Raw genomic sequence first — 14,258 nt, forward strand, 5'->3', positions numbered from 1 at the left:
ATTTGCTGAGAGACTAGTGATTACAAGCACAGACTCTGGAGCTAGACTGGGCTTGTATCCATTACTAGCTGTGTAACTTGAGCAAAGTTACTTAATTTCCTATTTGTCTTTATTTCCTATTTGTCAGTTGGGCATAATACTACCTGCCTCATAGGGTTGTTGTAAATGAATCAATACATGTAAAGCACTTATAGAATTACTTGGCACTGATAAGCACTTGATAAATATTGGCTGATGTGATTACTATATGCTAGGCACTATATTAGGTGCTGGTAAAACAAAGCTAAGGAAGTACCATCCCTGCCCTCATTAAGCTTATAGGCTAGTAGAGGGAGAGAGCTACATGAACATAGAAGTACAATAAGATACTACAGAAAATAAAGATGGAAGATGCTCAGGATGCTGAGGGGACATCAAGAAAGAAGAGAGCAAGTTGGCTTGGTTGGAGGGCAAAACTTTTCATAGAGCTGGAGAACAGGTAGTGGTGGGGTGCATCGCAGGTACATGTTTGTAGAAATAAACAAGGATGATGCATCCAGAGAACTAAAGGCAATTGATAAATTGGTATGCCTAGGATGTAAGGGAGAGGGAGTAAGCGGAAGACAGGATTGAAAAGGTCAGCAGGAAGCAGGTCCTGAAAGACCTTATACATTAGGTTTAAGAATTTGTATTTTATCTTTTTTTTTAAATAAATTTATTTATTTATTTTTGGCTGCATTGGGTCTTCGTTGCTGCACGTGGGCTTTCTCTAGTTGCGGTGAAGGGGGGCTGCTCTTCATTGCGGTGTGTGGGCTTCTCATTGCGGTGGCTTCTCGTTGCGGAACATGGGCTCTAGGCGCCTGGGCTTCAGTAGTTGTGGCACACGGGCTCAATAGTTGTGGCGCACAGGCTTAGTTACTCTGTGCGCCACATGTGGGATCTTCCCGGACCAGGACTCGAACCCATGTCCCCTGCATCGGCAGGCGGATTCTTAACCACTGCGCCACCAGGGAAGTCCTGTACTTTATCTTGAACAATGGGAAACCACTGAAAGGTTTTAAGTAAGGAAGTACCATGATCAAGGGATTTTAGAAGGACCCTACTGGCAGCAGTCGGGGGTCAATACTGGAGGCAGAGATACCAGCTAAGAAACTATTGTAGTCATCCAGGCATGAGATGATGAGATTGATGACCTAAGTAAGGTAACTGTCACGGGGATGGAAAGGTGGGGAACTGTACTGGAGATGTTACGAAGAGGTCCAACTGACTGGTGAATACAGAAGGAGGACCAGTTTTGAAGAGGAAGTCGATGGAGTCATTTTGGGACACACGGGGTTTATGTAAGGCATTTGATAGTAGTTCTGGAACTCCTGGGAGAAGGAGGTGAGGACTGGAGATACAAATGTGGGAGACATTAGAACTCTGCATCAGGCCCCCTTTTTCTCATTCTCTGCTTTCTTCCTAGGTTATTTATTCCCGGGGCTTTAAATACTGTATCTATATTGATGAATTCAATTTCTAAACTTCCATCTCTAGCCCTGACCACCTCACCGAAGTCTGTCTAGACTTCTATAACTAGCCATCTACTTAGGATCTCCAGTTGGGTGACTCATACACATCTCAAATTTAACATGTCCAGAACTCAGTTCTTGAAGCAATCCCCAACCCCGCTTGCTCCTCCCCTTATCTTCCAGTCTCAGTGAATGGCACCCACCATCTGTCTAGTTGCTTCAGCCAAAAACCTGAGGGTCAGACACTCTGGTTGTTCCTTCAAGTTGCCTTTGTAAGAATTCCTTCCCCTGCCCATCTCTTTTGAATTTCATTCTATTCTTTAGGCTCTCCTTGAAGTAATCCCAAGGTCATACATTTCCCATGGCTTCACCAACCTCCATCCATCTCCCAACTCATTCATTCAGCAAATATTCATTGAGTACCTTCTAGGTGCTAGAGATTCAGCAGGAACAAGGCAAATAGAGTTGCCACTCTCATGGAGCTTACATTCAAGTGGCATGGAAGAAACATAATGAACAAGCAAACCAATAAATGAAACAACTGCAGATGACAGTAAATGCTGGGAGAAAGTAAAACAGGAGATGCGATGAGACACTGACCAGGCTCGGGCCCTACTTAGTTGGGATGAACAGGGAAGGCCTCACTGAGGAGCTGACACTGGAGCTGAGACGTGGATGATGAGAGAACATTTTAGGCAAGTTCAAAGACCCTCAGGAGGGAGCAAATTATAGCTGGGAGCATAGCAAACAAGGACGGGATGAGATCAGAGATTTAGGCAAGGGCTCTATCTTACTAGGTCAAAGCAAAGAGCTTAGATGTTATGCAAAGTGTATTCGGAAGTCCTTGGAGGGCTTCGAAGCAGGGAGACTGATATGAGCTGATTTATATATTTAAAAGTGGGCTCTGGCTGTTGTGTGCAGAATGGCCTATGCAAGCAGGGAGACCGGGGAGGAGACTGTTGCAGTGATCTGGGAGAGATGACAGTAGCTTGCATTACAGTGGAGGCCACGGACATGGAGAGAAGTAGAGAGACAGAGTATGTTTATAGGAGAGAGGACTGGTGGAATTTGCTGGATAAGGGATGAGAGATGAGGGAGAGGAAGGAATCAAAGGTACTAGCACAGTACCTAGTAGGTGCTCAATGAATATTTGCTGAATGAATGAGTCAGGATATGGATGGAGGTTGTTGAAGCCATGGGAAATGTATGATCTTAGGATTACTTCAAGAAGAGCCTGAAGAGTAGAATGAGATTCAAAAGAGATGGGCAGGGGAAGGAACGCTTACAAAAGCAACTTGAAGGAACAACTAGGGTGGTAGGAGGAGAAACAGGAAAGTGTGATAGTACAGAAGGCAATCCTGTTTCCCTCTCCAGAAGTAACCAATGCTAACAGATGGGTGGGTAGCCTTCCAAATCATCTTCTATATATTTACATACATTCATAAATGTTTATATTACATGCATATGTAGTTTGGGGTTTTATGTAAATGAACTCATAGTACATGCATTATTCTAGCACTTGGGTTTTTTTTTTAAAAAGAAACAGTTTTGTTGAGCTATAATTCATGTACTATACAATTCACACATTAAAAGTGTACAGTTCAGTGGTTTTTAGTTACATTCACAGATATGTGCAACCACCACCATCGTCAGTTTTTGGAACATTTTCATCACCTCAAAAAGAAACTCTGTACCCTTTAGCTATCACCCCCTTATCCACAATCCCCACCCATAACCCTAAGCAGCCACTAATCTCCTTTCAGTCTGTACAGATTTGCCTATTCTGGACTTTCATATAAATGGAAGTATATAATAGGTGGTCTTTTGTGACTGGCTTGTTTCACTTAGCACACGTTTTTGAGGTTCATCTATGTTATAGCATGAATCAGAACTTCATTCTTTTTATTGCTGAATAATATTCCATTGTACATATAGACCACATTTGGTTTATCTGTTCATCAGTTAGTGGACACTGGGCTGTTTCCTCTTTTTAGCTATTATGAGTAATACTCTTCTGAACATTCAAATACAAGTTTCATGTCTCTTGAGTATGTACCAAGGAGTGGAATTGCTGGGTCATATGGTAGCTCTATGTTTGACATTTTGAGGAACTGCCACACTGTTTTCCAAGGTGGCTGCACCATTTTACATTCCCACCAGCAGCCTATAAGTGTTCCAGTTTCTCCACATCTTCACCAACACTTGTTACAATCTATCTTTTTGGTGATTGCCATACTCAGGGGTGTGATATCACTTGCTTTTTAATTTAAGGTGCCTTGAATATTGTTCCACATCAGCACATATAGGTTTATTGTGTATATAACTGCTATGTAATATTCCACAGAGACCATGCTTTTCAAGATGATCCTGTCTGTACTGTTATGTTATTTCCTCCCCCCAGGGCTCAGCAGAATGGACATAGAAACAGCAGTGGTTGATGATTGCATTGATCCAAATTTGGAAGTTGTGTGGCAGGTAAGGCAGGAGGATGAGGTGAGAATGGTGTTGATGGTAATGGTGAGAGAGTTCTTGAAGTGAGTTATCAACCCTGGTGCATAGCATTCCTATGTAAGTGACAGTGACGAGGAGCTGGAGTGGATGGTATAGCATAGTGGCTGGAACCTTAAAAATAGGGGTTTTGCATGACACTGGAAAGATAGTTTTGTTTTGTTTTGTTTTGCATTTACCCATTTCCTTTGTTGAGTTTTTCTTTCTCTCTTCTAAGGTAAGCTGGGACGAAGTGAGAGAGTGGCATGGACATATATACACTACCAAATGTAAAATAGCTAGCTAGGGGGAAGCAGCCACATAGCACAGGGAGATCAGCTCGGTGCTTTGTGACCACCTAGAGGGGTGGGATAGGGAGGGTGGGAGGGAGATGCAAGAAGGAGGGGATATGGGGATATATGTCTACATATAGCTGATTCACTTTGTTGTACAGAGAAACTAACACAACATTGTAAAGCAATTATACTCCAATAAAGATGTTAAAAAAATCTACAAACAATAAATGCTGGAGAAGGTGTGGAGAAAAAAGGGAACCCTTTTGCACTGTTGGTGGGAATGTAAATTGATACAGCCACTATGAATAACAGTATGGAGGTTCCTTAAAAAACTACAAATAGAACTACCACATGACCCAGCAATCCCACTACTGGGCATATACCCTGAGAAAACCATAATTTAAAAAGAGTCATGTACCACAATGTTCATTGCAGCTCTATTTACAATAGCCAGGACATGGAAGCAGCCTAAATGCCCATCGACAGATGAATGGATAAAGAAGATGTGGCACATATATACAATGGAATATTACTCAGCCATAAAAAGAAATGAAATTGAGTTATTTGTAGTGAGGTGGATGGACCTAGAGTCTGTCATACAGAATGAAGTAAGTCAGAAAGAGGAAAACAAATACTGTATGCTAACACATATATATGGAATCTAAAAAAAAATAGTTCTGACGAACCTAGGGGCAGGACAGGAGTAAAGACGCAGACGTAGGGAATGGACTTGAGGACACGCAGAGAGGGAAGGGTAAGCTGGGAAGAAGTGAGAGAGTGGCATGGACATATATACACTACCAAATGTAAAATAGATAGCTAGTGGGAAGCAGCTGCCTAGCACAGGGAGATCAGCTCGGTGCTTTGTGTCCACCTAGAGGGGTGGGATAGGGAGGGTGGGAGGGAGATGCAAGAGGGAGGGGATATGGGGATATATGTATACATATAGCTGATTCACTTTGTTATACAGCAGCAACTAACACACCATTGTAAAGCAATTATACTCCCATAAAGATGTTAAAAAAAAGATTACATCATTCACTGTTTGTCTTCTTAAACAGATAATTCAGAACATAGTATAACCTTCCTTTGTGACTCAGAATGGCCATTATGACCATCTGCTTTTGCCCTGGACCTTTGAGGCATGTAGGAATGTGTCTTTCCCTATTAAATGGGTCCCGGATTTCTGTGCTTTTGAAATTCTATCTCGTTTAGTTTCCAGCTTTACTCTTTTTGGTGTCAGAGGCTGAGATCAGCATATTCTAGGTTCTTCTAATGTACAGGTGTTTGAACAAGGACTGACCCCATACACCTCCTGTGAAGTTCATGGATTTTATGGTGGCAGTTTGACATGCTGTTTAGATGTTTTTTTCTTTTCTAGGTTTGTGGTTATATTATGGCAGAGGTTATGAGAAATCTGATCTCCAGAGAAGTGTTGGTGCTTCTTTAATATGATATAGCTATTTTGGGCTAGTTTTCTAGCATTGAAGGATTAAATGAATAAGTTTGTATTTACCTTACCCACACTCTTTTTAATGGTAGAGATCTGCTCTGTCCAATACAAGTAGCCACTAGGTACATGAAGCTTTTACAATTTAAATATAAATTAATTGAGTAAATCAGTAGTACTAGCCACATTTCAAGTTCTCAGTAGTCACATGTGGCTAGTGGCTACCATACTGGAGAATGCAGATACACAACATTCCCATCATCACAGAAAGTTCTATTTTTCAGCAGTGGTCTAGACTTCGAATCAGTCTCCTCTCAGGTTTCCCCTTTCCAGATTGAAGTCTCATGTTTTCAGCATGTCCTTGTGCAGCAGCCATGTTCCTACTACTCTGCGATACCCCCTGACCTCCTACCCTGATCATGTCACTTGCCCTCTGTCAGTGTATTAGTTCCTGTTGCTGCTATAACAAATTACCACAAACTTCATGGCTTAATACAACACAAATTTATTATCTTACAGTTGTGGAGATTAGAAGTTTAAAATAAGCCATTTTGGGACTTCCCTGGTGGCACAGTGGTTAAGAATCTGCCTGCCAATGCAGGGGACACAGGTTCGAGCCCTGGTCCAGGAAGATCCCACATGCCACAGAGCAACTAAGCCCATGCACCACAACTACTGAGCCTGCACTCTAGAGCCCGCGAGCCACAGCTACTGAAGCCTGCACACATGGAGCCCATGTTCCGCAACAAGAGAAGCTATCGCAGTGAGAAGCCCGTGCACTGCAGCAAAGCGTAGCCCCCTGCTCAACGCAATTAGAGAAAACCTGCACGCAGCAACAAAGACCCAACACGGCCATAAATAAATAAATAAATTTATTTTAAAAAAATCAGCCACATTTTAGCTTCCAGAAGCCACCTGCATTCCTTGGCTCCTGGCCCCTTCCTCCATCTTCAAAGCCAGCACATAGCATCTTCAAACCTCTCTCTCACTGTCTGACCTCTGCTTCACAGAGTCAGAGTTGCCTTCTCTAACTCTGACCATCTGTCTCTCTTTTATACGGACTCTGTAATTAGAATAGGCCCACCTGGATAATCCACAATAATGTCCCCCTCTTAAATCCTTAACTTAATCACGCCTGCAAAGTCCCTTTTACCATGTAAGGTAACATTTCCACAGGTCCCAGGGATTAGGATGTGGACATCTTTGGGGAATCATGATTCAGCCTACCATAACAGGCAGTGTTCTCCAGTGGCATCTTGTTTTCCTTGAGGACCAGTGCTGCACAGAGTATGCCACACGCTGATATGCCAAGGTTTTATGCAAAGGAAGGAGAATATTTTAAAATCTTATTTTCTGCCGCCATCCTGTCTGGAAATACCAAACTTTGGTTGTTCTGACTCCTCAAAATATGATCCTGTGAGTACAGTGGCACAGGAGTACCTTATAGGCAAGACAGATCTACAGCTGACTCAGCATCCTATCAAGAGTGTTTGCCCCACTGTAACACAGTTGCTCCTTCAGGGCTGATGTCTGCCAGCCTTTCTTAAAAACAAACAACACACACACATACACACAAACAAAACCCCCCAAACTGGGAGCTTGTTATATTAACCAAAGCAAAGCCTCCTGAGTTTCCCTTTGCCAAGGAAAGGGTGGCAGATGAAAGCCTGAGTCATTCCCAGGAGAAGCAGCAGCAGAAACCAGTGCAAAATTGGTCTTCTACTTCCAGTCTGGACAAGATGGCATAGACTCATTTCTCCTTGCTCCTCCCAGCTAAGTATAATTATGAATCCTAGAAATAATTCAAGAGGCAACCAAAGGAGAATTCTAGAAGATGTAAAGAGGACGGCAGAATGGTTAGGAATTCCAGGACTGGAGGAACACTATGGTAGCCTTATGACTTACTACCCAACAGAAGAAGGCAACCCAGGCCCAGCATTTCCCAGCTCCCAACCTAGCAACAGTGGCTCAGATAGGCTCCTTCTCCCTCTGGTTTGAATGGGAGTCCTGCTGACAACACCAAGTGAGCATGGCAACTCCAGCAAAGGGAGTCTAACAGGGAGCCCCACTGACAATAAGCAGCCAGGGGAAGTGCTTTCCTTTCCCACCAGACCAGAGACTCCCCTACCCCACCAAAAGATACTGTGCAACCAGGGCACCATCAAGAGGAAATCCCACTACAACAAGTAGTCTGGCTCAGGAAGCCTTTGTCCCCATGGTCTTAAGGATCCCCTCTCCCCAGAAGAGATACCAGGAGGGCATACAGCACTGGCAAGTGTGTGTGTGTGGGGTTCCACCAGAGTAAGCAAAGCCAGGGAAGATTTGTTGTTTCCACAGACTAGAGACTCACTTCCTCCACCTAGAGACATCAGGCAACGCAGCCTGGTAAAGCACCTTCTGCTCCTTCAGGCAACACCAGCAGGGACCAGTGAGGGCCCCATCAGCACCACATTAACCAATCAGACCAAAACTGCACCACAGAGGCTCTGAAAAGTAAATCATCATTGAAATCACAGCCTACAAAAGTAGGTTAGGACTTGTGTGCTAAACCTAAACATTGACTGCCTGCTAAAATAAAAGATTTAAATAGTCTCCTAACATAGTAGCCGAAATGTCCAGAATACAATGAAAAATCACCCATCATACCAAGAACCAGAAAATCACAACTTGAATGAGAAAAGACAATCAACTGATGTCCAAGATGAATCAGATGTTGGAATGATCTGACAAGGATTTTAATGCAGCATCACAAAAATGCTTCAATAAGCAATTGCAACATCTCTTGAAACAAATGAAAAAAAATAGAAAATCTGAGCAAAGGAAAAACAAGTTATACAGAAGAACCAAACAGAAATTATAGAACTGAAGAATACAATAATAGAAATTCAAAACTTGCTATATAGGCTCAGTAGTATAGTGGAGATGACAGATGATAGAATCAGTGAGCTTGAGGATAAACCAATAGAACTTACTCAATCTGAGCAGCAGAGAGAAAATAGACTGGAAAAAAAATAGAGCCTCAGAAACCTGTGGGAAATAGCAAAAGATCCAACATTCATATCAGAGTCCCAGAAAGATACCAAAACCAGACAAAGGTAGTGCAGAAAAGGGAGAAAACTATAGACAAGTATCTCATGAACTTAGAAAAATCTTCAACAAAACATTAGCAAAATGAAACCAACAATGTATAAAAGAATTATACACCATGACCAAGTGGGATTTATTCAAGGTATGCAAGCCTGGTTCAATATTTTAAAAACCAGTCAGGATAGTCTGCCATATCAAAAGGCTAAACAAAAATCATATGCCCATATCAGTTGGCACAGAAAAACACATTTGATAAAATTCAACATTTATTTGTGATAAAAACTCTCAGTAAACTAGGAATTAGAGGGGAACTTCCTTAACCATGTAAAGAACATCTACAAAAAACATACAGCTAACATTATACTTAATGGTGAAAGACTGAATGCTTTTGCTCTTAAGATTGGAACAAGGCAAGGATGTCTGCTCTTATCACTTCTATTCAACATTGTACTGGAAGTTCTAGACAGTGAAACAAGGCAAGAAAAAGAAATTTTAAAACATACAGGTTAGAAAGAACACAGTAAAACTGTCTCTATTTGCAGAAAACTTGATCATCTGCATACAAAATCACAAGAAATCTTAAAAAAAACCTTCTAGAACTAATAATGGAATTCAGCAAGGCCGTATGATACAAGAGCAACACACAAAAATCCATTACATTTCTATATAGTAACTGGAAATCTAAAAAAAAAATAACACCTTTTATAAGTGCTCCAAAGAAAATGAAATATTTAGGTATAAACTAAACAAAACAGGTACAGGATTTGTATGCTGAAAATTACAAAACACCGATGAAAGAACTTAAGACATTAGTAATTTGAGAGACTGACTGTGTTCATAGATTGGAATACTCAATCAACATACTAAGATGTCAGTTCTCCCCAAGTTGATTTATAGGTTAATGAAATCTCTATCAAAACCCAAGCAAGGATTTTTGTAGATATAGATATAGATAGGCTTATTGTAAAATTTCTATGGAGGGAGTTCCCTGGTGGCCTAGTGGTTAGGCTCCTGGGCTTTCACTGCTATGGCCCGGGTTCATCCCTGGTCGGGGAACTGAGATCCCGCAAGCCACGTGGTGTAGCTCCCCGCCCCCAATTTTTTTTATATGGAAAGGCAAAGGACCTAGAGTAGTTAAAATGATTTTTATAAAGAATAAACTTTTTAAAAGAATAAGCCAGTGTAAAGGCTTACTATATAGCGACAGTAATCAAGCTAGTATGGTAGTAGTGGAAGGGAGACACACAGATAAATGGAACAGAATAGAGAACCCAGAAATAAACTCACACAAATTTGTTCAATTGATTTTTGACAAAGATGTAAAAGCAGTTCAATGGAGGAAGGGTAGCCTTTTCAACAGATAGTGCAGGAGCAATCGACATCCATAGGCAAAATAAGTGAACGTTGACCTAAACATCACACCGTATACAAAGATTAACTCAAAATGGATCACAGACTTAAAGTGTAAAACTATAAAACTTGTAGAAAAGAAGCCCACAGGAGAAAATCTTCATGGTCTAGGGCTCAGCAAAGTGTTCTTAGGCTTGACACCATAGGCATGATCCATAAAAGGAAAAACTATTATTTGGATTTCATCAAAATTACAAAGTTTTGTTCTATGAAAGATCCTATTAATATGAGCTACAGAATGGAAAAATATTTGCAAACTACATATCTGAGAAAAGATTTTTATCTAGAATACATAAAGAACTCTGGAAACTCAAACAATCCTGTTAGAAAATGGGCAAAAGATATGAACAGACGTTTCACTAAAGAGGATATACAGGTGGCAAATAACACATGAAAGGATGTTCAACACCTAAGTCATCAGGAAAGTGCAAATCAAAACCACAGTGAGGTATTACTACACACTTCTCAGAATAGCTAAAATAAAAAAAATAGTGACACCAAATGCTGGTGAGGACGCAGAGAAACTGAATCACTCATACATGTATTCTTCAACAGATTAATGGTTAAACTGTAGGACATCCGTGCCATGGAATAGTACTCAGCAATAAAAAGAAATGGGGTATCGGTTCATGTAATAACTTGAATAAATCTCCCAGGAATCCTCCTGAGTTAGAAAAAGCCAGTCTTAAAAGGTTACGTACTATATGATTATTTATATAATACTATTGAAATGACAAAAAACATAGCGATGGGGAACAGGTTAGGGGGTGCTGGGGATTAGGGAATGGGGCAGATGGAAGGTGAGTGTGGCTGCAGAGGAAGAATCCTTTTGGTGATAGTACAGTTCTGATCGTGTCGGTGGATACGTGAACCTACACATGTGATAAAATTGCATACAACTAAATACACAGACACATACAAACAAATGTTTACAAGTAAAGCTGGGGAAATCTGGGCAAGATCCACAGTTTGCAGGAGTGTCAATACCTTGATTGTGACATTATACTACAGTTTGACAAGATGTTACCCCTTCGGGAAACTGGATTAAAGAGTATGTGGTATCTCGCTGCATTATTTCTTACAATTGCATGTGACTCTACAATGATCTCAAAATAAAAAGTTCAATTAAAAAAAAGATGAAGACAAAAAATTGAGCCCTTGAACATTTTGCCAGAAGCTGGGCTAAGGAATCTGCTTCGTTGCACGGGCATGGAACTAGTTGGCCATCTGGCTACAGACTAGATAGTTACAAAGAACAGTGACTCCCCCAGCCTGGGGATGCAGCCCCTTCGGGAGCCTCTGATAATCCAAACAGGTATTGTTCACCTTCTGGAAATTCTCAGTAACCAAATTTAATTGCAAATCACTTCCATGAAAAAGCAAACGTTTGCTATATGTCTTCATATCAGAGGGCTGCACCAGGAAATCAAAATAGGGTATCTCCAACCTGTCCCCACCCTAGCCCTTCTAACATAGGAATCACTGGCCTGATCATTGTTCATGGAGCCAATATGTGAGGGCTGAATGGGCCTGTTAACTCTGTATGGTGAACAGTCGCCACCCCTAACCCTGGTCAGTCAGCCTGCAGGCTCAGACCACAAGAGGAACTCTGAGGGGGAATGAGAAGCTGTGGATGATGGGCTGCAAACCCCATTCCATTGCTCGGCCAGCGCCTCCAAACATATGGTCTGCCGCCTTCTTAGATTCAACACCTTCCTTAGGAAGAGCTCAGAGGGTTTTTATGATCTTTTCCGAAGAGCCCTTTTCATGCCTGTTCTTCAGACCTGGAGCATCTTGAACTTACCACTTGATTTTACAGAGGCAAAACTTGATTTCACAGAGGACTAAACAAACAATGGGAAAAGTGCATTTTCCCTTAATATTAGTTTTTAAGTTAATATATAGAAAAATTGATTTTATTGGTATACAGTTCTATGAATTTCAATACATGTATAGTTTCATGTAATCACCACTACAGTCAGGATACAGACTGTATCTGGATTCATCCCCCCAAGCTCCCTCATGCTGCCCCTTTGTAGTTACACACACAACCCCCGCCCCAAAACCCTGGCAACCACTGATGTGTTCTCCATCACTGTAGTTTGGTCTTTTTTTTTTTTTTTTTTTTTTGTGGTACGCGGGCCTCTCACTGCTGTGGCCTCTCCCGTTGCGGAGCACAGGCTCCGGACGCTCAGTCTCAGTGGCCATGGCTCACGGTTCCAGCCGCTCCGCGGCATGTGGGATCTTCCTGGACCGGGGCACGAATCCGTGTCCCCTGCATCGGCAGGCAGACTCTCAACCACTGCGCCACCAGGGAAGCCCTGTAGTTTGGTCTTTTTGAGAAAGTCATAGAAATGGAATCATACAGTAGGTAACTTTGAAACTGGCTTCTCTCACTCAGCATCATGTCTTTGGGATTCATCACATTGTTGTATCTCTCGGTAGTTCATTTTAAGATCCCTTTTTACTTAAGAATTGCCCTCCAATTTTGTTGATTAGTCCTCTAAGCAGGCTTTGTAATAGTGCAGCAACAGTGTAATCTGTGTGCAATGAAATCACCTTTGGTCAAATGACTGACAGTTATTAATGTTTCTCTTATCCAGTTCTTAATCTGTTTCTTCTGGCGAAAAAAAAAAAAAGTAGAGAGGCAAGAAGTAGGTAATAATTTCTAAACAAGCATTATAGAGTTCTAAAACTAGAAAGCAGCACCCCTGACTGCCTGAACTGTTCTCAAATCACTTCTCTCACCACTTGAGAAACCTACCAGGACAGCAGTGGCCAGTGGACTTCTAGACATATGCTTCTTGCCCAGGAACTTCCGTGTGATTCTAGAACCAGTCCCATGCACAGGAATGAGTACAATTGCCTAGAAGGTAACGTTTTAAGGATGCCTTGTTTGTTGCTGTCTTATCTACCTAGTAAGTCAACACTAAGTAAAAGCTCTGAAACGCAATTCAATAAAAGAGTGTTTATGAATCCAGTGTACTTAACTAAGGAGAAAGCCACCTTCTGATCGAAGGAGAGCTTTCCTTTTTATTCAGTTTCCCCTTCTTTTGTGTTTATAGCCTTTTACCCTTCTCCCCAAAGGCAGGCCGCTCTTGAAGTCCTACCTGTAAAAGGAACTTGACTGGCAAGTATCAGAGACTTCAGGTGGTGGGTGAATCGAGTCCAGTTCCTGTGAGGGAGGGGAGTCAGTCTCAGTGGCTGGGCTTACCCTGGCACTGAGGGCAGTAGGACAACCCTTGCATGCTGCATTTAGGAAGCAAACGCCCCTTCTGCCCCGGGGTGAACCAGGGCCCTGGTCTTCTTCACCAGTGTTATTTTACAACTTCCTGCCACACACAGACACGTACAATTAATGAAGTAACGGTCGGTGTGTCTGCCAGTAACATAGCTCATTTCTGTTAATTAGCCATAGGCCAACAATTAGTTAATTGGTAGACTGTGCTTGAGTTGACACATTTTCAATCTGATGGTTCATAAAAGAGACAGCTGCTTATTTTATGTATAGGTAAGTGGCTCTTAGGGCATCAAAAGGATGTTTCAAACAGCAAAGGAATAATCAAAAGTGCAGTTTATCATCTTGATTTGTAACAAATTCAAACCATATAATGACAGCAGCCCGTGGTTAAATAAGCGGAGCAACAGATGGACGGCAGAGACACTGGGGCAGGCGCAGTGGCCTTCCTGAGGGCTTCTGGCCACGGCCCCTGGGCTCCAAGCAGGTGAGCTGAGGTGTGGCCCAGGGAGTGGGAGCACTGAGCAGTAAGATAGTCCAAACCTTTGCAAAGTAATAGTCACAGAGGAAGTGCTTTCTGAGAAATAACAGAAATAAAGTGCACCTAGGAAGCTAGTTAAATGTTTGAGACTCAAATGCGAATGGGAAAGAAATGCATCTTTAGAGCTGGTGCAATCGGAGCCTTTCATGTTGAGGCATGAACATTTTCAACCTCCCCTACATTTTTGTTCATCTGATTTTCCACTTCAGTTGTTCATTCTCTATACCCTGCCCGCCTGTGGGACTGCACGCTAATTATC

This window comes from Hyperoodon ampullatus (assembly GCF_949752795.1).
Source record: "Hyperoodon ampullatus genome assembly, chromosome: X".
Classification (NCBI taxonomy): domain Eukaryota; kingdom Metazoa; phylum Chordata; class Mammalia; order Artiodactyla; family Ziphiidae; genus Hyperoodon; species Hyperoodon ampullatus.